Consider the following 21,738-nt stretch of genomic DNA (forward strand, 5'->3'; position numbering starts at 1 on the left):
GTTGAATATTAGGCAAAACTTTTTCACTAGGAGGGTGTTGAAACACTGGAATGCATTACCTAGGGAGATGGTGGAATCTCCTTCCTTAGAAGTTTTTAAGGTCAGGCTTGACAAAGCCCTGGCTTGGATGATTTAGTTGGGGATTGGTCCTGCTTTGAGCAGGGGTTTGGACTAGATGACCTCCTGAGGTCCCTTCAACGCTCATATTCTATGACTCCCACATAGGATTGTAGGGCCTAATCCTATTATATGTTGAACACCTCCAATAGGAGCTTAGTGCTCTCAACACCTTGCAGGATCTAACCCTTAATAAAGGCATGATTACTTTCAGTACTCTATTTTTCGAATCAGGAATTTGTAAAATTCTTGTAGGTGTATTGTGAATGTCCCAGGGCTTAATTTGTGCCAGGGCTCAGCCCTGGCACCTCTACACTTGGCAGTTCTTAGCCCCGGCACCTCTGCGCTCACTGCATCAGTTATGAATGTAAAAAAATTGCTTGAGCACCAGAACCTCTTTTATTACAAATTAAGCACTGGCATTTCTATTAAGAAAGATACCACCACAGTATGATTAAGGCATTCTTGTTTTGGTGCTCACAAATAAAAATGAAACTGTGTTTCTTATGGATAGATAAGTTAATATGTCTTCTGACTCCACCAGGCATTGTTATGGAGTCATAGCTAAGATAGTTTGGATGATTTGTTTGTGAAGTTCAGCTCTAACTTTGTTTTCCAGGTTTCTGATTTGTGGGTTGGAGGGGGGGGGGTAATTTAATGATATGCATTTAAGCCACTGATATGAGCCTGTAATAATTAACTTCAAGCCAAAAAAGTTTTTTGTGGAGGGATTTCTTGGTTGTTTTTTTTTTTAACTGTTAATTCTGTTGGAGAATCCAGTTTCTGCAAACATTAGGTCAACAAGAGGGAGACCATGATCCAGAAGACCTAAGGTGGTCTAATGGGGAGAGAATACCCCAGGGCCTGTTGATGATGAAATTCTGCTTATCACAGTTCCCACCTCCCATCTGTGAAGAGGAGTCCTGGATGCTGTAGACTTCCATGGTCTGTAAAAGGAGTCCCACTCTTGCAAAATATTATAAGGTCTCAGAAGCAGGGCTCTTCTGTAAAGTTTGTGAGGTGAATAAAAGTACTGCTCTGGTCCTGTCAACTTCCGAATGTCCCAAAGATGGGGGGTGTGATCCTAAGAGCTGCAGTGAGGTGTGTGAGTCTGAGAGAGAAACTTGTCTGGCAGAAACATTGGGGGTCAGCAGAACCAAGGGTAAGAACCTCTTTGTGATTTCTGCTGCTCTTCAGGCCCCATGTATGGGGTCCCAGGGAATGAAGACTCCATTCCCTGCTCCTCTGATTCCCGCAACTGAGAGGCTTAGGAGCCTTATAACTTTCTAAGAGTCTAAGAATGCTCATCAGGGCATCCAGCCCCCTCATTAACTTTAGTAGACTCCTTGGGGACTCCTTGGGGCACCCAAGGCCTCGCATGAATCCAGATCTCCAAATGAACCAAAAGCCTCTAAACCATCCTCCAACCCATATTGTCCACTTACAAGCCAGAGCAGGCTCTCTAGGACTAACAAGCTTGATAAGAGCGGCAAAGAAAACTCTTTGCTGCTTTTACCAATCCAGACTAACAAGCTACCCCTCTGAAGCTTGATAAGGTTGTGGGGAGTTGGAGGAGGCATGGTGAGCCTCCTAAGACTTGTGTGTTAGGGGGGAGGTGATGAGCCTCATCCGGCTTATTGGTTGTCCCAGGCTTCAGTAGGTCCAGAAGAATCCCCTGATATCTCCCGCAAAAGCCTCTTGTTGGTGTTGCACTACTGGAAGATACGGTGATCAACGTGGTATAAAAATGTATGTAGCATAGAACAGAAAATTTCCAACAGTTGTGTGACATGCTATACCAAGATTGCCAGAGAGGATGATCCCCAGCAGTGTTTAACATTCAAGTCAATAGCTTCAGAAACTAGACTTTAATCAACAAAATTTTGATGCCATGTGCGACATCTTTGCTGGTGAACACCACTAGTTTTAGGATGTTATAATTCAGGAACAGCACTTCAAATCTTATCGAAAAATTCTACTTTAGCCCCAAATCTAACCTACCAATGTTGAAATACTGTGAATTTTTGTGCATAGATTTTCTTTTCTTTTCTTTTTTTTTTTAGAAGGGATGCCAGGGTGGGATGGGGTGAGGTGGGCAAACTCAGATATACTATGGAAACTTAGTGGCAAACTTAACTAGTAGAGTGTATAATAGTGCCCATAATAATGGCAGGCATGCTAGCATAGTACGCACATAAGAGCACTAAATACTGCACCAGCAGGAGACTCTGGAGATTTGTAAAGTATTTGTTTGTATTTTTCCCCATAGAAGATGGTTGTCAATAAAACATACCATTTTAATCTGCCTTTCCCAATAGTATGTTACAGGATTTTAATAAGATGCCATTCAATATGAATTCACTATTTTCTGTATGAAAAGATTTTGATTTTAAAATACATTTGAGCATTTCTTTTTCTTTCTTTCTTTTTTTTTTTTTTTTTTTGACAGGAGCTACTGTAGTATTTTGTAGCAGTGAAGCAGCTCATGCACCTGTTTCACCTTTGGGCCAGGTGCATTTGTGTGCATTATATATCAATAGACAAACAGTCCTAATCCATCAAACATTCATGGAGCCTTTGACTTACTGAAGACAAGAACACCTAATGTTCCACAGTCAGAAACCTGAATTTGTAGTTTCAGTGAGTTTGTTGTAAGAACTGGGGGAATGCTAAACAATGTTAAAAATTGCAAATAATCAATTATTTTTTTCAACGAATCAGAAAGGGCAGGATCACTGCAGTAAACTCCAAGGGCCAAATTCAGTCCTCAAATGGGCTCATGCCTGTCTCCCAAGGAACTTAACATGGATTCAGAACATGCATTCAGGGGTGTAACTTCTTCCTTAGGAAGGGTCAGTGAATTGTTAAGTAGGGATTTAGTAAATTGCTAATATACCACAATCCAGGAGAATAGCGAGAACTCCATTCAGATATTATGTTTTTACATGTAAAGAGCAAACAGATTTTAAGATCTGGCCTTTTTATATAACACAGACAGTATAATTTAATTACTGCATCAAGCCTAAAACTTCTAGTTCACTCACTAGATCATATGTTTAGAAGGGCATCCAATCTTGATTTTAAAGAATTCAAGTGACTGAGAATCCTCCGTGGCCCAGATCTTCAAAGGTGTTTAGGCACTTACCTCCAATTGACTTCAGTGGTAATTAGGAGTCTAAATACCTTTGATCTGGGCCCACATCCCTAGGTAAGCTGTTCCAACAGTTAACTACTCACTGATAAAATGTACACATTATTCTAAGTCTGCATGGGTTTCAGCTTCCAGGCTTAGTCTTCTTAATTAAATAGCCGTTTCTAATTGTATGCTTTCCATCAGTAAGAAAAACCTTTATTTTAGATTAGGAGAACACCAGAACCAGAGAGAATAAAAGCAATGTCTTCATGAGAGCACAGAATGCGTCTTTTCTGACAGTCTGCATTGAACCCAGAAAACAAAATGGCTGCTGAAATCTTCACATAGGGAAACAGCTTAGAAATTTAAAACTGTAGTACTCAGAAAATAAAGGGCATCCTAAGTTCATAACTGTATACACCACACACATTCCAAAATAGCCAGAACTACATATCCCAGTCTACACTGACCCTGACTAATGTCTAATTCTAAGAACATCATAGGCAGTTAGGTAATAGTGAACCTGCAGAGTTGTGTGAGAGATGTTTTCCATTGGTTTAACTCTTGCAAATAAGATTCCTGCTAGAAGCTCATTGCATGGTTTGTGCATCTGGCTTCTTTGCTCTGAATGTGTATAATTGCTTCAGACCAGGTGATACAAAGAGAGACTGTCTTAGCTCTTCATGGACTGGTCTCACCCTGAATCACATGTAAGTTGTGGTGAAGTGCTGACAATCAATGTGGAACAAGCACTGTGAGAGAGGTGGATTTTTCCATGTAGTGTTTTCATTCATTAGAACCAGACACAAGAATGGGTGGCCATTGGCAGCTGGAAGAGGATAGGCAGAGAGAGAAGGTGAATTACTCTCCTTTGTTTTAACCATCCTCTACCTCTGAAGCCATGCATCACAGCTACCGTCTTGTCAACTAAGGAGTTGGATGGGACTCCCTTAGACTATCAATGCTATTGTCAGATATTCTGAATGGTTCTTGATGAGAAGTGTGCAAATCTCCCCCTTTTAGGAGCTGAATCCATTGTCCTCCAGCGTTCTGAGCATCCAGTTGCTCAGGGAGTGAATGACTGAAAATCAAATTGAGGATTCTTTATTGACATTGCATAGTATTATCACAAAGCTACCTGCTTAGTCCCTATATAGTAAGCTTGTTTATATTTCAAATACCCACATGTCTGGTCATGTTGGTATTGTACAAAAATAAGAGCAATGCTTGGGTACAAATGCACCAACAGTCATTAGCCATTCTCACATCAGTGGTTTTACAGTTTTGTCTCCCATCAGTTTAATTGCAGTGGAATTTAAATGCATTGCAGGCTGTTAAGAAGCTGAAATCTTTAGCTTTCTTCAGAAATCTATCTGCCTGAAGCTAAACTTCAAGGATGAAATCCTTGCCCAATTGAAGTCAGTAACAAAACTCCCACCGACTTTAGTGGGGACAGGATTTCAACCCAAGTCTTAATAGGCAAAAAGTCTGAAGTTGCCACAGCTCAGGAAGAAGAGGGCCTCTTTTGTAATCTTTCAGTACATGTTGATTTCAGAAAAAGATGTTATTTAACATCAGTTCTCGCTTTGACATCCTTCCATGAAAGTGAGAGGAAGATGCCACTTGCCAAATTCAAACTTTCAATGTCTGTCAGGGGATACAAGACCATCCTATTTTGAAATATGGGTAAGATTAAGCTCACAGGGCTATCTGTATTACATAGGTATTGCTTTCTGCAGCAACCACTAGCTCTGACACTATATCAGCAATCGCAATTCTAGAGCAAAAAGGCATATAGATATGTATTCTCCCTTTTTTTTTTTTTTTGTGTGGAGGGCCTTGAAATTAAGTAACTTCCAATGTGCTTTAATTACTAATAGACTGCGTCACTGGATTTAACAAAGTCAACAAGACTATCACTTTTACCTTAATTAGTCTAATTGAGAAATGTACTCATACATTTTGGCTTTTAGTAAACAGAGCAGCTTTCTAATTAAAAAATTTAAAGGACTAGTACATTCATGAGAGAAGCACAGACATATGCATGGAAAGACAGACAATAGCATAGATACAGGGTGAGCAGAGCACACCAGTGGATAGTCATAGCTGATTATGATGAAAATGAAATTAATATCTTCAGGGATTCTGAAAGGAAGTAACTTGAAAGAAAAGCATATTCATCTATGCTGCATGCAGGCTGCATAAAGGTGAGAGGAAGTTTGGTTGCCATTTGCACCTGATCCATGCTGGGCAGGATATGGGATAGAAAGTGATTTATTTTGGAATTGTTACTGCTGCTGTTAATTTGCCGAGAGATGAAATATTCGTGGCAGGCTGTGATTTGGCTTTCTCTTTCCATTCTTTCCTTCCTTCTGCAAAATGTCCTACGTTTGCCAAAAGGTAGCTACTCAAAGGTCGAGACCAAACCCCGTGTTCACTGGCCCTTCCTGTTGTCCTGCCTAACCTCGAAAGGTGGCAACTCTAAGAGTATAATAGTAAGTCAACAGCTGCTGGCCTTCCAGACAAATGCTTCCTTTTTCCTTCTTGATGTGCTGTTGTTTCATTTGCTGCTCTGTTCAGTTGCACCTGTTCAAAATCATGTGCAGGTAGGTGCATCCTCCATAGTCCTGGTATGTAGATGAAATGATTAGAATGCTATTTTTTAAATAGAAGGTTCTGACATCTTAAAGCAAAAATAGTCTAAAAATATTCAAGTCGATTGTATCCTTTTAAGCAAACTCTCAGAATAGAAAGCATCCTATTCATAATTTGGATTTTCTGTTTGGTTTTTACAAAGAGAATCTCACTAACTGTAGACTCTTGCTCTCATACACACACTCCTGTTATAACTACTTCACTCTCCCTGGGTTTGATAGGCGCTGGATTTAACAGCCATTCGGAGCTTGAATTTGTCTGTTAAAGCTACTGTGTAGGCCTTTTTGTAGACAGCAATGGTGGACCAATGAGTACAAGTAAACCATGTAAGCAACAGAGGAAGAGTTTACTTCCAGTTCTTTTTCCATTGACCCTTTGTTTGTGTGCAGTCTGAAAGAGAGATTTCTATTCCACATTTACCTTGTGTATTTCTTAGGAGTGAAATCAAACCAAAACTCTGTATCCAAACACCATATCTGAACTTTGTAGCTTTGTAATGCACAGATTCAAAACTCTGTGTTCAAACTTTCTTGAACCTGAGCATCAGTCAGGTTTGACTCTCAACTTTCCTACAATTTGAGTTTGGATTTGGTCCATTATAGCAATCTAAGTTGCAAACTCAGATCTTAAATTTGGATCTGAGGACTTGCTTTGGGTAAATATCTAGTATTTCTGTGTCTTCTGCAACCTGGTAAAGTTTCAGTAAAGCAGAATTCTTTAGAACATTGATCTGAGAGCTGGATATTGCTGGTAGGACTAGAGGTTAGGCACAGTACTTACACGTTTCTAAAAGAATAACAAAAACTAAAGAGATCGCAAGGAGGTGATGAATGCTGGAGTATTTATGTATGTATGGTATACAAGCGGTGGATCATTCTGTTTGCCAAGAATTTTGGGGTTGAACGCTGTCATGGTTTGAATTGTATGACCAGTCAAGCTGAATATATATTTTAATGGATTTTGCTTATAAGTTAGAGTAGCTGATCCTGCAAACTTCTTTAAAAGCAAATAATATGAATGTGAAGAGTGACTTCATTCCCCAACATTTTTTAATGGATGGTGGATCAGTATAAGTAACATAATATTCTTCTCTTGAAACCAGATCATGTGATCTGAAGCTTGCCATTTCACTCAAGCAACAGACCTGGACTGAATTGCTCATGCATGGCTCCCCTTTCTTTGACACTTTCTCAGTGATGGCCCATATGTGTAGGTTGTGCAGCCACTTCTGAGATTAGTGAGTTGTATATAAGAGTATCAATGGGTGGCTGCATGTCAGAGAATTGTGTTCCATCCTAAAACCCCTTTTGTTGTGGAGTATTGGTAAAATGAGGAACCTGATCAACCTGTGATCCCAGGCAAGCTTTTAGTGCCTGAGAGCTCCCACCCCTTGGATTGAACACTGAAACAGATTTGGAACTTGTTGAAGTATTGTTAGCAACGTGTAATTGCCAAAATGTTCTCTGCTTCCAGATTGGAACTGATTTTCTTTTTCAACCAGATATAGCTCATTTGTGACGTACGAAGAGAAAAATGGGCAAAGACAGAAAAATGCATATAGACAAGGCAGATGTTTTAATAATAATAAATACTAAGCCTAATATTAATGGGAAACATAACTGTCAATTAAACAAGGTAAATAAAACTATTTGGAAATGGCTCTTATCTTTTTTAGTAAATAACTTTTAAAGGGAGAAACATATGTAACTTGGAAAGACTCACGTGGTTGAATTGCTTTTTGTAGTAAGAAATTGTCCAAGATTTTCAAATATGGCTGCCTAAAAAAGTGGCCTGAATTTTGTGTATTAAATACCATTGATTTCAGTGTGACTTTAATGGGAGTTGTTGGGTTCAGACATTTTTTTAAAATCAGGCTATTTATTCTGGTGCTTACACAGGGATTTAGGAGACTAATTTTAGGTACCCATCAATGAAAAATCTTGGTTCTTATTCCTTATAATATGGGCATCCTGAATCAATAAAAGATCAGAAATTAACTTGTTCTAGAGTATTAAAAATTGAAGATTGTGGCATATGTAATTCAAAACGTAATTCCCATGTCTGCAGTGAGGTCTCGTATCTGACCTATGACCTTAATATTATGAGATACAGTATTATTTATACAGGCAAACATATCATATATTAATTTATTATAGCTAATTAATAACTTCCTAGTAAATCTACAGTGTAAATAGAATTCATTAGATTCTAAAATATGACTTATTTACACTGAATGTATTTATAACTGTTCATTGGCAGGCAGCTCCACTTCCATCTACCAGTGCTTAATTGTCTTGGTAACAACAGACTATTGTAATCTTTGTATTTGGAGGCACAGGGCCATATGGTACCTTCTGCTTCTATGAGTAAAGGATAGAAGAGTCCATCAGATCCAGATGCCAAAAGGGACACCGCGCCCATTGCTGCATTGTTTTCAATGTTCCTTGACTCTGCAGAGAACCTGTGAGGTATGGGATCTGTCTGTGGACAGGAGTAGGACGGAACGGCTTGGGGAATGGATGTAGAGTCAGCACTGTCACTCCAGTGAATTACTCTTTTCTATTTATGCTGTGGAAACCCCATGCCTCAGGGTAGCTGGCTCTCAGAGGTGGGGTCAGGCCCCCAACCTGTCTGTGACAGACTTAGCTAAGGAGAACAAGCCAATCCAGAATCACCTGTGAGTAGTTAATTGCCTAGGTGGCTGGGCACCAGTTAATTAGCCAAGGAACACCTGGGCCTTATAGAGGGTTATGAGATCTCAATTGGGAGGTTCTAGAAAACAGGATGCTCCTGAGGGGAGGGACTTCTCAGGAGAGCTGATTAGGCAGCTCACCAGGAAAGAAGACACACAGAAGGAAGAGGTTCTGAAAGGGAAGGGCTAAGAGTTTCAAACCGTAGGCCTAGGGAGATGTGGAAGGACCTTACCAGACAGCAGCAGGCATGTCTGATCCCAGATGAACTATACTATCAGGAGAAAAGCTGCAGTGGTTTGACCTCTGTAGGGATCCTGAACTCCAGAGAAGGAACCCTTCCTCCAGGTGGTGGTCAGAGGGCAGTCCCAGATCAAGAACACCTCGCTGGTAAGGAGCCTGGATGGAGGAGAAGGAGATGGATGGACTCAGGTGGAGAGGATGGACTAAAGTTAACTTCTTCCTTCCCCGCCCCCAAGCTAGGATATTGGGTAGAAGGCTTGGGGTAGAAGGGGACATTGTTCACTACATAAAAGCTTCCTTGATCTCACTGAAAGCCCACTAGGGGAAACTGAGGCAGGGATGTGCACACAAGTCTGCACCAGGCTGTGAGGAGGCATATTAGCCTTGACACAAGGGGGCACTCCAGGGTAGGTGTCTGCCCTAACACCCCACTTTATGGGAGCATTCCAAGCCCAACAGCTTGTAGGGGGCCCCTGGTAGCACAAATCCTGCAAGAGTCAGACTGTCAAGGAGCCAGAAGGGGCAGAAAAGAGACAAGAGTCAGGGCAGAGGCAGAAGGCCCTAAGTAGCGGCTTTCTGATTCCACAGATCCCCAAGATGTGTGTTTTCAGTGTTGCTGGCTGTTCTGCAGAGGAGCAAACTCTGTTCTCATAGAGAACAATTCATGTAAAAAACTGAGAGGAACCAGGGGTTGCTTGTGCATGGCGTGATATGTCCCATAACTTATCTGCTTCAGTACCATAGTGATTGCATGATATAAGAACCTAAACAGAACCGGTTAGGAATTGTATTTATTTTGCAATAAAAACAGCTAAGCAATTGTAATCTATTATAAATTTGCATGATAAATTGCTGAATAATTATACTTATTAAAATGGTCCCAGAAAAACAATGATCTTTCTGATTTACTTCACTTTACCCAAGCATCAATAAGGAATTAGATGAGGTGATTTCTAAAACATCTGTGGATGAAAGCTTGGGGTGTTCTCCCTGGGTATGAAAGCAAGCAGTCCCTCTAATCCCTTATTCCATTAAATCTAATAATGAACACATGCTTGCTCAAAATCTTTTCCAAGGCATAGATGGGTGGGCTACTGAGAAAAAGATTGATGACTGGCACCTGTATCTATGAGGTGGTCAGCTCATGATACAAATTCCTTCCCCTACTTCCAGAGCAGTTGTGTGCCACTCTTCCTCTGTACAAAGACCATTTGCTTTTCATGTAGTAATGAAGAACAATGTTTTAACAGACAAAGGCGCTTCTAGTTTATTATTGTGCTGTCTGACTAGCACTAGATGCTGGGAAAAATGGTAATTCACAGTGTGAATGCTTCTTGTCTACCCATATGGGTTAGGGCTGAGCATGTACAATGTATATTGCATAAGGTACAATGGTGAACACTGTGAGAATGAGAGAAGCTCAAATTACAGCTGTTTTTGATAGCCAAGGAACTATAGTCTTTTGTGGTTAAAAAAACCCAAACAAAACCCAAAATATTGTCCTTTAAACAGTGTGTTGCTGCATTCAGTTACAATATGTTAGGTTTCAGTGTTTGCAAATTAATATACAAAATCTACAGATATACTGTTGGAACACCTGTATTCTCCTATTTTCTCTTGAAAACTGATACAAGGCACAGGTGGCTCCTCGTTAACTTATTTCATGAAAATATAAATACACTGCACAATTCTCTTGCCTTAACTATATAATTACCGAAACATGATTGTTACTGATTTAATGTAATCAACATTGTAAGGGGAATATTCTGAGCCCTTTGTGAATGGCTCTATTCTGAGGGGATTTACACCCCATGTAAATCTGATTTAAATGGGAATGTGGTGGAATGTGGCTTTCCTATTTAACCTATGCAAAAATCTATATTCTCCCACCTAGACTTCTTGCTGTGCAATGGGATACTCAGCTGGTGCACAGTGGGGGAAGGGAGCGACAGAAGTCCAATAAGGATGGAGGAAGTAGGGGAGGGAATATCTCAAACAAGCAAATTATACATTTTGATTCAATATTCTGATATTCTTATCAATGCTTTCCAGAATGTGACACTGACACAAACTGCAAACAATGTGGAAAAAGCAGCAAACATGTAGGTGTGTCTATGGTACTATGATTTTTTTGAAAGGACTACTGTTACAGCATAAATAAAAACCTAGAGGAAAAGCAACAGTGAACCATATTAACATTCAAAACCAGATTATTTTTAAAAATAATTTTAGTAGTGTAAAGGTATATTATCTTTCGGTTTTAATTTATTGAACGATAGCCAGATTTATTCAATTAAGATAATACACTTCAAGGTTAACTACCATTTGATGTTCACTTAGGCAAGCTATTGTACAGTTATGTAAATTTCATGAACAGAGCCACTACTCGAGTGTCTTAATTACAAGCAAAAAGTGTAATTTAAATATGAATAAGTGAATAGTTGTCTGTATTTCCTGTTTACATTTTCCTGTCATCTTAAAGACAAAAATTAACTAGCCATCTATGTTGCATCTTCTGTCTCTAAAATGAAAAATAATTCTTGTATACATTTAAAAAAGGAGAAAAAATTAGAAATGTCCCAGTCTTTACAGTGATTAACAACGTGAATTTTAATGTAGCCAGACCACAATTTGTGTGTGTGTATATATAGAGTATTTTTGTTTTTAACTAGTTTGTGTAGTTTGCATAATTTAAAGAAAATATAATTTCTATATAAAATACTTTAGTCCTTTTAAACTTTCAGACAAGACTGTTCAAGGTTTATTTTGCATGCATATATTTAGTGCTAAGAGAGAGCATGAATTTCTTTTATATATAAACAGTGGTGGTGTTATAGTGTTCAAAATAGTTTTTTCTATATTCATTTATAACCATCATAAATGAAATTTATGTAACAAAACATTTATAGCATTATTCCCTCAATTTTTAGACCAAATTCCCTACGTTCCTATCACATGTAGACAGTCTTAAATTCCCCCCCCCCATTGTTTTGAATTTTTGTGTGTCTAAAAATGATCTAGAAATAAATCTGTTATTAATCAGTATCAACAAGGGAGGGATGATTAGTTAATAAAAAACATGCCTCATTTCTGTGGACCAAACAGCTAATTCTGGTTCTCAGTATGTACAGAAGCTCCTGAAAGAATATTCCCATCCTTCAGTGATGTAGCTGCTGCTCTCCCCCAGGAATGAGAAGTTCACTATTCATTCTGTGCTTGCATCATCCTTTCCAACATGTTCCCACTGATACATTAAAGGAATTAATTGCTCATAATGATCTCACCATCTGTTAACAGAGGTTCATACCTACAGGCTGGTGGCATGTGGTGGTCCTATTCAGAAATCAATAGGCAATGCTGGGGGAACGCTTTCCCACATTGCCTTCCATTGCACTTTGAAAAGGGGAGGAGAGCTCAGTGTTGGCCATCTGCTCCTTGTCTTTCTGTGAGAGACCTTGATGCAGTCCAGCACAGCTCTGATCTGACTCCAATCTGATTGGAATGTGGCTGATCTGAGAGCCTCTCAAAGCTGTGAAAGTGAGTCAAAAGGAGATCCCCATTGTCCAGAATGGCTGAAAGAAAATGATCACTTTAAAATTCATAACTCCCAGGTGCCTGCCATCTATTCATGGGAAAAACTCTCTGAACTTCTCTTCATTAAAAAGAGAGGGAGTTTTGCTAAAAAGAGAGAAAAGGAAGTAGTTTGTGGGAATGTGCAGGGGATTTCAGGCTAAACAAATGAGGAATGTGGATTTTTTACTCTTAGTAAAAGACCCATGTAAGGAAAGGGAAGCATTTGTAAAAGCAGGGCCTGTGTGCTAGAGGCCCTTCCCTGGGGCACTATAGCAAAATAAAAAGGGACTTTTTTTCTCTAGGGAGTTTTTTCCCCCTCTTACCTGTTTGAATGAGGATAGGAACAGTATATGAACAAAGTCTGTTCTTACTTTCTTTGACATCCAAAACTAATTCATTCTCTCTCCTCCTTCCTTTTTCCCTATAATTTGTTTTGGTTGCCTATAACGCTGACTTGACCATGGACACATGAAACATCAATATGTGTCCTTATAGGGCACTGTGCTTTTTGGCGGGGGGGGGGAGGTGAAGGTGGCACATTCTTTCGGCCTGCCGTCAAAACTTTCCCCTCCTCCACATTTTATAATCTTTGGTGCCTGGCCTATCACAGATACTAGTGAGAAGCTCTTTGATTTCCCTCCCAGTTAATAAAACCTCCATATTGCCAAGCATTTCCAGATCCTTCCCCAATGCCCAAATACACTACATGCATTTCCAAAATCTGAACATCTTCACACAGGGCCTTAGAAAATTTCAAGTGGAATATGGTTGCTCCCTTTAGTCTGTCATAATTCTTGCTTAGGACTTTGAAACAGCTAAAGTAGAGACTGACTCCCAGAGAATAATGGGGTCAAAGGCCAGAAGGGACCATTGTGCTCATCTCATCTGACTCCTGAATAGAATCATAGAACTGAGGTCCCTTCCAGACCTACAAGAGGTCATCAAGTCCCTGTTCTGAGGCAGGATTAAGTAAACTTTGACTGTACCTCACAGATCCAATGATGGGGATTCCACAACCTCCTTAGAAGCCTGTTCTAGAGTCTAACTACCTTTATAGATAGATATTAGGAAAAACATTCTAACTAAAATCTAGCTTGCTGCAGATTAAGCCTGTTACTGCTTGTCCTGCTTTCAATGGATTACTGTCCACTTTGTAACAGCCCTTAACATATTTGAAGACTGTTATCAGGTTTCCCCTCAGTCTTGTCTAAAGACTAAACATGTGCAGTGTTTTTAACATTTCCTCTTAGATCAAGTTTTCAAAACCTTTTATTTTTTTTGTTGCTCTCCTCTAGACTCTCTCCAATTTGTCCACATCTTTCCTAAAGTGTGGTACCAAGAATTGGACACAGTACTCTAGCTGAGGCTTCACCAGTGATGAGTAGAGTAGGACAGTTACCTCTGTTTGTCTTTGTCCTGTTAGTACACCCCAGCATGATAGTAGTAGTTTTCACTACTGCATCACATTGTTCACTTATGTTCAGTTTGTGATCCACTATAACCCCCAGATCCTTTTCAGCAGTACTACCCCTAAGCCAGTTATTCCCATTTTGTAGTTGTACAATTGACTTTTCCTTCCTAAGTGTAGGACTTTGCTTTATTGAATTTTATCTTGTTGATTTCAGACCAGGTCTCCAATTTATTAAGGTAAATTTGAATTCTAATCCTGTCCTCTAAAGTGCTTGCAACACTGACCATCTTGGTGTTATCCATAAATTATATAGGCATACTCTCCACTGTATTACCCAAGTCATTAATGAAAATACTGAATAGTACTGAACCCGAGACTGACCCCTGAGGGACTCCACTAGACAAGTTTCCCCCAGTTTGACTGTGAACCACTGATAACTACCCTTTCACTATGGTCTTGCACCCAGGGTACAATCTGGACTGTTGAACAGCTGTGTCCCCTTAATTCTCTAGCCTGGGGTGCCTTTTACACGGTTTTGTTGTCAGAACCTCCACTCCTGGCCTGTTTCCACAGCCTTCAGCATGCAAAACTACTCCCAGGTATGTTACATTAATGCTTTGACCAATCACTTATGAATTACATACAGGGCCACATCTGCAAATTCCTAATCCCAGCCTTGTCCCCCAGAAATGTGCATCTTGTACTGATCAGTATGATTCTGAACAGTCAAGCTCATAGAAAGTTCATAATTTCAAGGAAAATCATATGCACCAGCCTTATTATCCCAAATGGAGTTTCCCACACACCTTAATCCAAATATGCTGTTTAAAATAAAAAATGTAAGTTTATTAGCTACAGAAAGATAGATTTTAAGTGGTTACAAGTAATAATGCATAAAAGCCAGGATTGGTTACAAAAGAAATATAAGATAAAACACAAGCTAATGGCTAACTTAACAAACTAACAGTACCTCTCACCTTGATTAAAGAGTTCCTAATAACCTGAAGCACAAATAATTAAGCTATCCTGGGGTAAGGGTACAAGCTTGAAACCTGGGGCACTTGGTTTCAGTTCCCTGCTCTACCACAGCCTGTCTGTGTGACCTTGGACAATTTTAATTGTTGTAAGCCTCAGTTCCTATCTGTAAAATAGGGACAGTAGCACTTCTGTATCTCATAAGAACATAAAAATGGTCATACTGGGTCAGACCAAAGGTCTGTCTAGTCCAGTATCCTGTCTTCCAACAGTGGCCAATGCCATGTAACCCGGAGGGGATGAACAGAACAGGTAATCATCAAGTGATCCATCTGCTGTCACCAATTCCCAGCTTCTGGCAACCATCCTGCCCATACTGGCTAGTAACTATTGATGGACCTATCCTCCATGAACTTATCTAGTTCTAATTTGAACCCTGTTATAGACTTGGCCTTCAAAACGTCATCTGGGAAGGAGTTCCACAGATTGACTGTGCGTTGTGTGAAAAAATACTTCCTTTTGTTTGCTTTAAACCTGCTGCCTATTAATTTCATTTGGTGACCCCTAGAAGGAGTAAATAACACTTCCTTATTTACTTTCTCCACACCAGGAATGAGTTTATAGACGTCCATCATATCCCCCGTGAGTTGTCACGTTTCCAAAATGAAAAGTCCCAGTCTTATTAATCTCTCCTCATATGGCAGCTGTTCCATACCCCTAATCATTTTTGTTGCCCTTTTCTGAAACTTTTTCAATTCCAATATATCTTTTTTGAGATGGGGCGACCACATTTGCATGCAATATTCAAGATGTGGGCATACCATAGATTTATAGGGGCAATTTATTTTTCTGTCGTCTTAGCTATCCCTTTCTGAATGATTCCTAACATTGTTTGCTCTTTTGACTGCCGCTGCACACTGCGTGGATGTTTTCAGAGAACTATTCATAATGACTCCAAGATCTCTTTCTTGAGTAGTAACAGCTAGTTTAGGCCCCATCATTTTGTACGTATAGTTGGGATTATGTTTTCCAATGTGCATTACTTTGCATTTATCAGAATTGAATTTCATCAGCCATTTTGTTGCCCAGTCACCCAGTTCTGAGAGATCTGTTTGTAGCTCTTTGCAGTCTGCCGGGGACTTAACTATCTTGAGCAAATTTGTATCATCTGCAAATTTTGCCACCTTACTGTTTACCCCTTTTCCCAGATCATTTATGAATATATTGAATAGGACTGGGCCCAGTACAGACCCCTGGGGAACCCCACTATTTACCTCTCTGCATTCTGAAAACTGACCATTTATTTCTACCCTTTGTTTCCTATCTTTTAACCAGTTACCAATCCATGAGAGGACCTACCTTCCTTATCCGATGACAGCTTAAGAGCCTTTGGTGAGGGACCTTGTCAAAGGCTTTCTGAAAATCTAAGTACACTATATCCACTGGATCCCCTTTGTCCACATGCTTGTTGACCCCCTCAAAGAATTTTGCTAGATTGGCGAGGTATGATTTCCCTTTACAAAAACCATGTTGACTCTTCCCCAAGAAATTACGTTCATCTATGTGTCTGACAACTTTGTTCTTCACTATAGTTTCAACCAGTTTGCCCAATACTGAAATCAGACTTCCCTGCCTGCAATTGCCGGGGTCATCTCTGGAGCCCTTTTAAAAAATTGGTATCACATTAGCTATCCTCCAGTCATTTGGTACAGAAGCTCATTTTAAATGATAGGTTACAGGCTACAGTTAGTAGTTCTGCAATTTCACGTTTGAGTTCCCTCAGAACTCTTGGACCTTACAGGAGTATCATGAAAATTAATCCATTAAAGATTGTGAGGTGCTCAGATACTATAGTAATGGCAATCATATAGGCACTTAACTAGATTGTAAGTTCTTTAGGGCAGGGACCATTTTTTTGGTAAAGAATCTAGCACAACAGGGTCCTGGTCCATGAGTATGGTTCATAGACTCTATGGTAATAATAAGTAGAAATGTCTGAAGAGTTGGGGATGCTCTCACAGTATCTCACTTGAAATTTGCTAGTGCCAGTGCTGGAATGCTAGTTTTACATTAGCCTTAATGTTAAAATGGATGACTCTCAAAGACAGTGAGGTCCACAGACTGGAGGATACAGAGGAAAAATGCGAGAAACTCAGCCCTGGTCTACGCTATGAGTTTAGGTCAAATTTAGCAGCATTACATGGATTTAACTCTGCACTTGTCCACACAATTAAACCATTTTTGTTGACTTAATGGGCTCTTAAAATCTATTTCTGTACTCCTCCCCGACAAGGGGATTAGCGCTGAAATAGACATCACTAGGTCGATTTTGAGGTAGTGTGGATGCAATTCGATGGTATTGGACTCCAGTAGCTATCCCAGAGTGCTCCATTGTGACCGCTCTGGACAGCACTCTCAACTTGGATGCACTGACCAGGTAGACAGGAAAAGCCCTGCAAACTTTTGAATTTAATTTCCTGTTTGGCCAGCATGGCGCGCTGATCATCACAGGTGACCATGCAGATCTCATCAGCAGAGGTGACCATGCAGTCCTGGAGTCACAAAAGAGCTCCAGCATGGACTGAACAGGAGGTATGGGATCTGATCGCTGTATGGGGAGATGAATCTGTGCTATCAGAACTCCGTTCCAAAAGGCGAAATGCCAAAATATTTGAAAAAATCTCCAAGGGCTTGAAGGACAGAGGCTATAACAGGGACCTGCAGCAGTGCTGCATGAAAGTTAAGGAGCTCAGGCAAGCCTACCAAAAAACCCAAGAGGCAAATGCCCACTCGGGCTCAGAGCCCCAGACATGCCACTTTTATGATGAGCTGCATGCAATTCTAGGGGTGCCCCTACAACTACCCCACACCTGTATGTGGACTCCTGCAAGGGAGTCTCACACAATAGGGCTCCCGGACCTTGAAGGTGGAGAAGGCACCTCTGGTGAGTGTACTTTCGTAAATATAATACACGGTTTATATGCAAGCGTGTTTAAGTATTAATTTGCCCCGAAGATTTGGGATGCATTTGTGGCCAGTACAGCTACTGGAAAAGTGTGTTAACGTGTCTGGGGATGGAGCGGAAAGCCTCCTTGAAGCTCTCCTAGAGGTACTCCCAAAGCCTTTGCAAAAGGTTTCTAGGGAGGGCAGCCTTATTGCATCCTCCATGGTAGGACACTTTACCACGGCAGGCCAGTAGCATGGAGTCTGGAATCATTGCATAAGAAAGCATGGCAGCGTGTAGTCCCGGTGTCTGCTGGCATTCAAGCAACATCCATTCTTTATCTCTCTGTATTATTCTCAGGAGAGTGATATCATTCATGGTCACCTGGTTGAAATAGGAGAATTTTATTAAGGGGCCATTTAGAGGTGGCCGTTCCTGCTGGGCTGTTTGCCTGTGGCTGAAAAGAAATCATCCCTGCTGTTAGCCACACGGTGGGGGGAGGGGTGAAGCCATCATCCCAGAGAATTGGGTGTGGGGGGGCAGGGGTTAGTTGGGTTTGTGCTGCACGTTAAAGCAAAAACATCAGTCCCTCCTTTTAAATGGCAATGTGTCTTTTTCAATTTTACTCTCCCTTTTTTTCCTCCCGCAGCTGCAAATGTTTCAACGCTGCCACTAGCATCTCCGGGCCAGAGGCTAGTGCAGATCAGAAGGTTGAAAAAAATGCATGTGCGATGAAATGTTCTCTGAGCTCATGCAGTCCACCCAAACTGAAAGAGCCCAGCAGAATGCGTGGAGGCAGAGTCCAGGAAAGCACAAAATGAACGTGAGGACAGATGGCTGGAGCAACAGGAGAGGTGGCAGCAGTGTGATGAGAGGAGGGAGGATCAAACTGATATGCTCCGGCATATGGTTGAGGTGCAAGAAAAGCAGAGACCGCCACTGCAGCCCCTGTGTAATCAACTGCCCTCCCCAAGTTCCATAGCCTCCTCACCCAGCCACCCAAGAAGGTGGGGGGGAGGGAGAGGGCTCCAGGCACCCAACCACTCCACCCACAGGACTGCCCAAGCAACAGAAGGCTGGCATTCAATAAGTTTTGAAGTGCAATGTAGGCTTGTCCTTGCCTCCTCCCCCACCCCTTCCAGGCTACCTTGGCAGCTATCCTCCTATTTGTGTGACAAATTAATAAAGAATGCATTAATTTGAAACAACGATGACTTTATTGCCTCTGCAAGCGGTGATCCATGGGGGGAGGGGAGGGTGGTTGGCTTACAGGGAAGTAGAGTGAACCAAGGGGGGCGGCTTTTCATCAAGGAGGATGAAACAGAACTGTCACTCTGTAGCCTGGTCAGCCATGAAACTGGTTTTCAAAGCTTCTCTGATGCGCAACATGCCCTGCAGTCCTCTTCTAACCGCCCTGGTGTCTGGCTGTGCATAATCAGTGGCCAGGCAATTTCCCTCAACTTCCCCCCCCACCATAAACGTCCCCCCCCTTACTCTCACAAATATTGTGGAGCACACAGAAAGCAGTAATAACAATGGGAATATTGGTTTTGCTGAGGTCTGACCGAGACAGTAAACTGCACCAGCATGCTTTTAAAGGTCCAAATGCACATTCTACCACCATTCTGCACTTGCTCAGCCTATAGTTGAGCAGCTCCTGACTACTGTCCAGGGTGCCTGTGTATGGCTTCATGAGCCATGGCATTAAGGGGTAGGTTGGGACCCCAAGGATAATGATAGGCATTTCAACATCCTCAATGATTATTTTCTGGTCTGGAAAATAAGTTCCTTGCTGCAGCTGTTCATACAGATCAGAATTCCTGAAGATGCAAGCGTCGTGTATCTTTCCCGGCCATCCCACGTTGATGTTGGTGAAACGTCCCTTGTGATCCACCAGTGCTTGCAACACCATTGAAAAGTACCCCTTTCGGTTTATGTCCCCGCTGCCTTGGTGATCCGGTGCCAAGATAGGGATATGCGTTCCATCTATCGTCCCACCACAGTTAGGGAATCCCATTGCAGCAAAGTCATCCACTATGACCTACACATTTCCCAGAGTCCCTACCCTTGATAGCTGCAGCTCAGTGATTGCATTAGTCTGGTCGGTCCTGCGCTTTTCTTGGCAGGGAGCTAAAATGCCACCCTTTGCCCCTGCTCTTGGGTGCTGAGGGTCCCGCTAGTAGCCCAGGAAGGTGGTATAGGAGGGAAGCAGGGGAGGGGTCTGGGTTTGCTCCTCACTCTGAGTCCCAGCCCCTCTCAATACCTGAGGGTTTCTTACCCTTGTCCCCCTTAGGTGGGGTTACCATCGGTCCTTAGAAGCTGTGGGGAAGGGAGTCTCCCTGTCCTGCTGGGGCAGGGTCTCCCTTACTTCAGTACTCAGGTCTTCCAAATCTCTCAACACACCTCCAAGCTCCAGTCCTCTCTCCTTCCTCCTCCTCCTCCCCTGTCTGCCTGAAGCAGAGGGTTTTATTAGGTTCCTAACAGGGCCTTGATTGACTGCAGGTGCTCCAATTAACCTGCAGCCACCTTCCCTAGTCTACAGGGGACCATGCCTTAATTAGCCTTGAGCTTATATATTTCCCCTCTAGCAATCTCCCACTGCTCCCTGGCCCTCCTGTATCACTCCTTGGTACTGTGGATGCACTCTGCTGACTTAATGCGCTTAGTGGGGGACACACACAATTGACTGTATAAAATAGCTTTTTAAAAAAATCGACTTCTATAAATTCGACCTAATTTTGTAGTTTAGACATACCTTCGGTGACTTTGCTTTATAGGGTCCTTCAGGTTTTTTCAGTCTTGTATATGAGATTCACATTGGATTCCAGGTTTAAATGAACTCCACAGAAAACATTTTGCCCTTGTTTAGGTCAAGACCATGTACAATTTCTAAATTTCCCCACTACTCTCTATACTGGTCTCTGTGTGTGTGTGTGTGTCTCTCTCTCTCTCTCTCTCTCTTGCTGTTTTATGTGCTAGGAGGGGTAGTGGCCTGCCAACCTCTTCTGATGTTTCTGACAGCAGGTGGTTGTTTGCCTCCTCTCCCCCTGTTCTTTGTGGGATGTTGATTGATCTCCTTCCTCTTCCTGACATCATTGGGGAGGAGAGTGGCTGACCCTGCTTTTCCTTCTTGAGGTGTTTGAATTGGGAGGAAGTCTGAGAAGGTCAACTTGTTCACTCACCACAATCACCCCACAGATATCATAAGAGGAGTGGGCTATCACTCCTCATCATACTAGTCCAATTGGGTAGTACTGGAAATCTCAGTGAAGAAATCACACAGAAATGTAGGGCTGGAAGGGACCTCAGAACTCATTTAGTCTGTCTCCCTTGTACTGAGACAGGACCAATAAACCTAGATCATCCATGACAGGTTTTTTTATAATCTGTTCTTAAAAACCTCCAATGACAAGAATTCTACAACCTTCCTTGGTAACCTGTTCCAGTGCTTAACTATTCTTTGCTATTAGAAAGTTTTTCCTCGTATCTAACTTGAATCTCCCTTGCTACAAACAAAGCTGATTACTACTGGTCCTACTCTCAGTGGACATGGAGAACAATTGATCACCATCCTTTTCCTTTTTAATATTGGAGGATTTCATCCAGGGCCCTCCTCAGCCTTCTGTTCTCCAGATTAAACATCCTCAATTCTTTCAATCTTTCCTCATAAGTGATTTTTCCCTAAACCTATTTTTGTTGCTCTCCTGTAGACTCTCTTCAATTTGTTCCCTTTCAGTTAACTGAGGTTTCATTTGTTTTAACTTGTTTTTCTTAGCCAACTCAGCAGAAGTAAGTTCCTCAGAGGAATTTGAATACAATGAGATTTTATTTGAAAAAATTGTGAAATTCAGTTAAATCTGCCCCTTATATATTTACATGTTGATAGTGGAATTAATATCATGTGCACAACATTAATTTTAGAATTTCTGGAATTTTGAATGTCCCCATAACATTCTCTTAGGAAATTTCATACAAAAGAATTATGTTAAGTCTCTTT

General features: G+C 41.3%; 1 long non-coding RNA gene across 2 annotated transcripts in view; it reads left to right on the forward strand.

Annotated features, from left to right (window-relative positions):
- Positions 1-18,926, forward strand: part of LOC311516106 — a 77,985-nt gene extending 59,059 nt beyond the window's left edge. For both annotated transcript variants that reach the window (XR_014710325.1, XR_014710326.1), the window contains exons 2-3: positions 16,133-16,300; positions 18,391-18,926. This is a non-coding gene — a long non-coding RNA (uncharacterized lncRNA). The remainder of the gene's footprint in view (positions 1-16,132; positions 16,301-18,390) is intronic.
- The last annotated feature ends 2,812 nt before the right edge of the window (positions 18,927-21,738 follow it).

The sequence above is a fragment of the Lepidochelys olivacea genome (assembly GCF_965140295.1).
Source record: "Lepidochelys olivacea isolate rLepOli2 genome assembly, chromosome: 2".
Lineage (NCBI taxonomy): Eukaryota > Metazoa > Chordata > Testudines > Cheloniidae > Lepidochelys > Lepidochelys olivacea.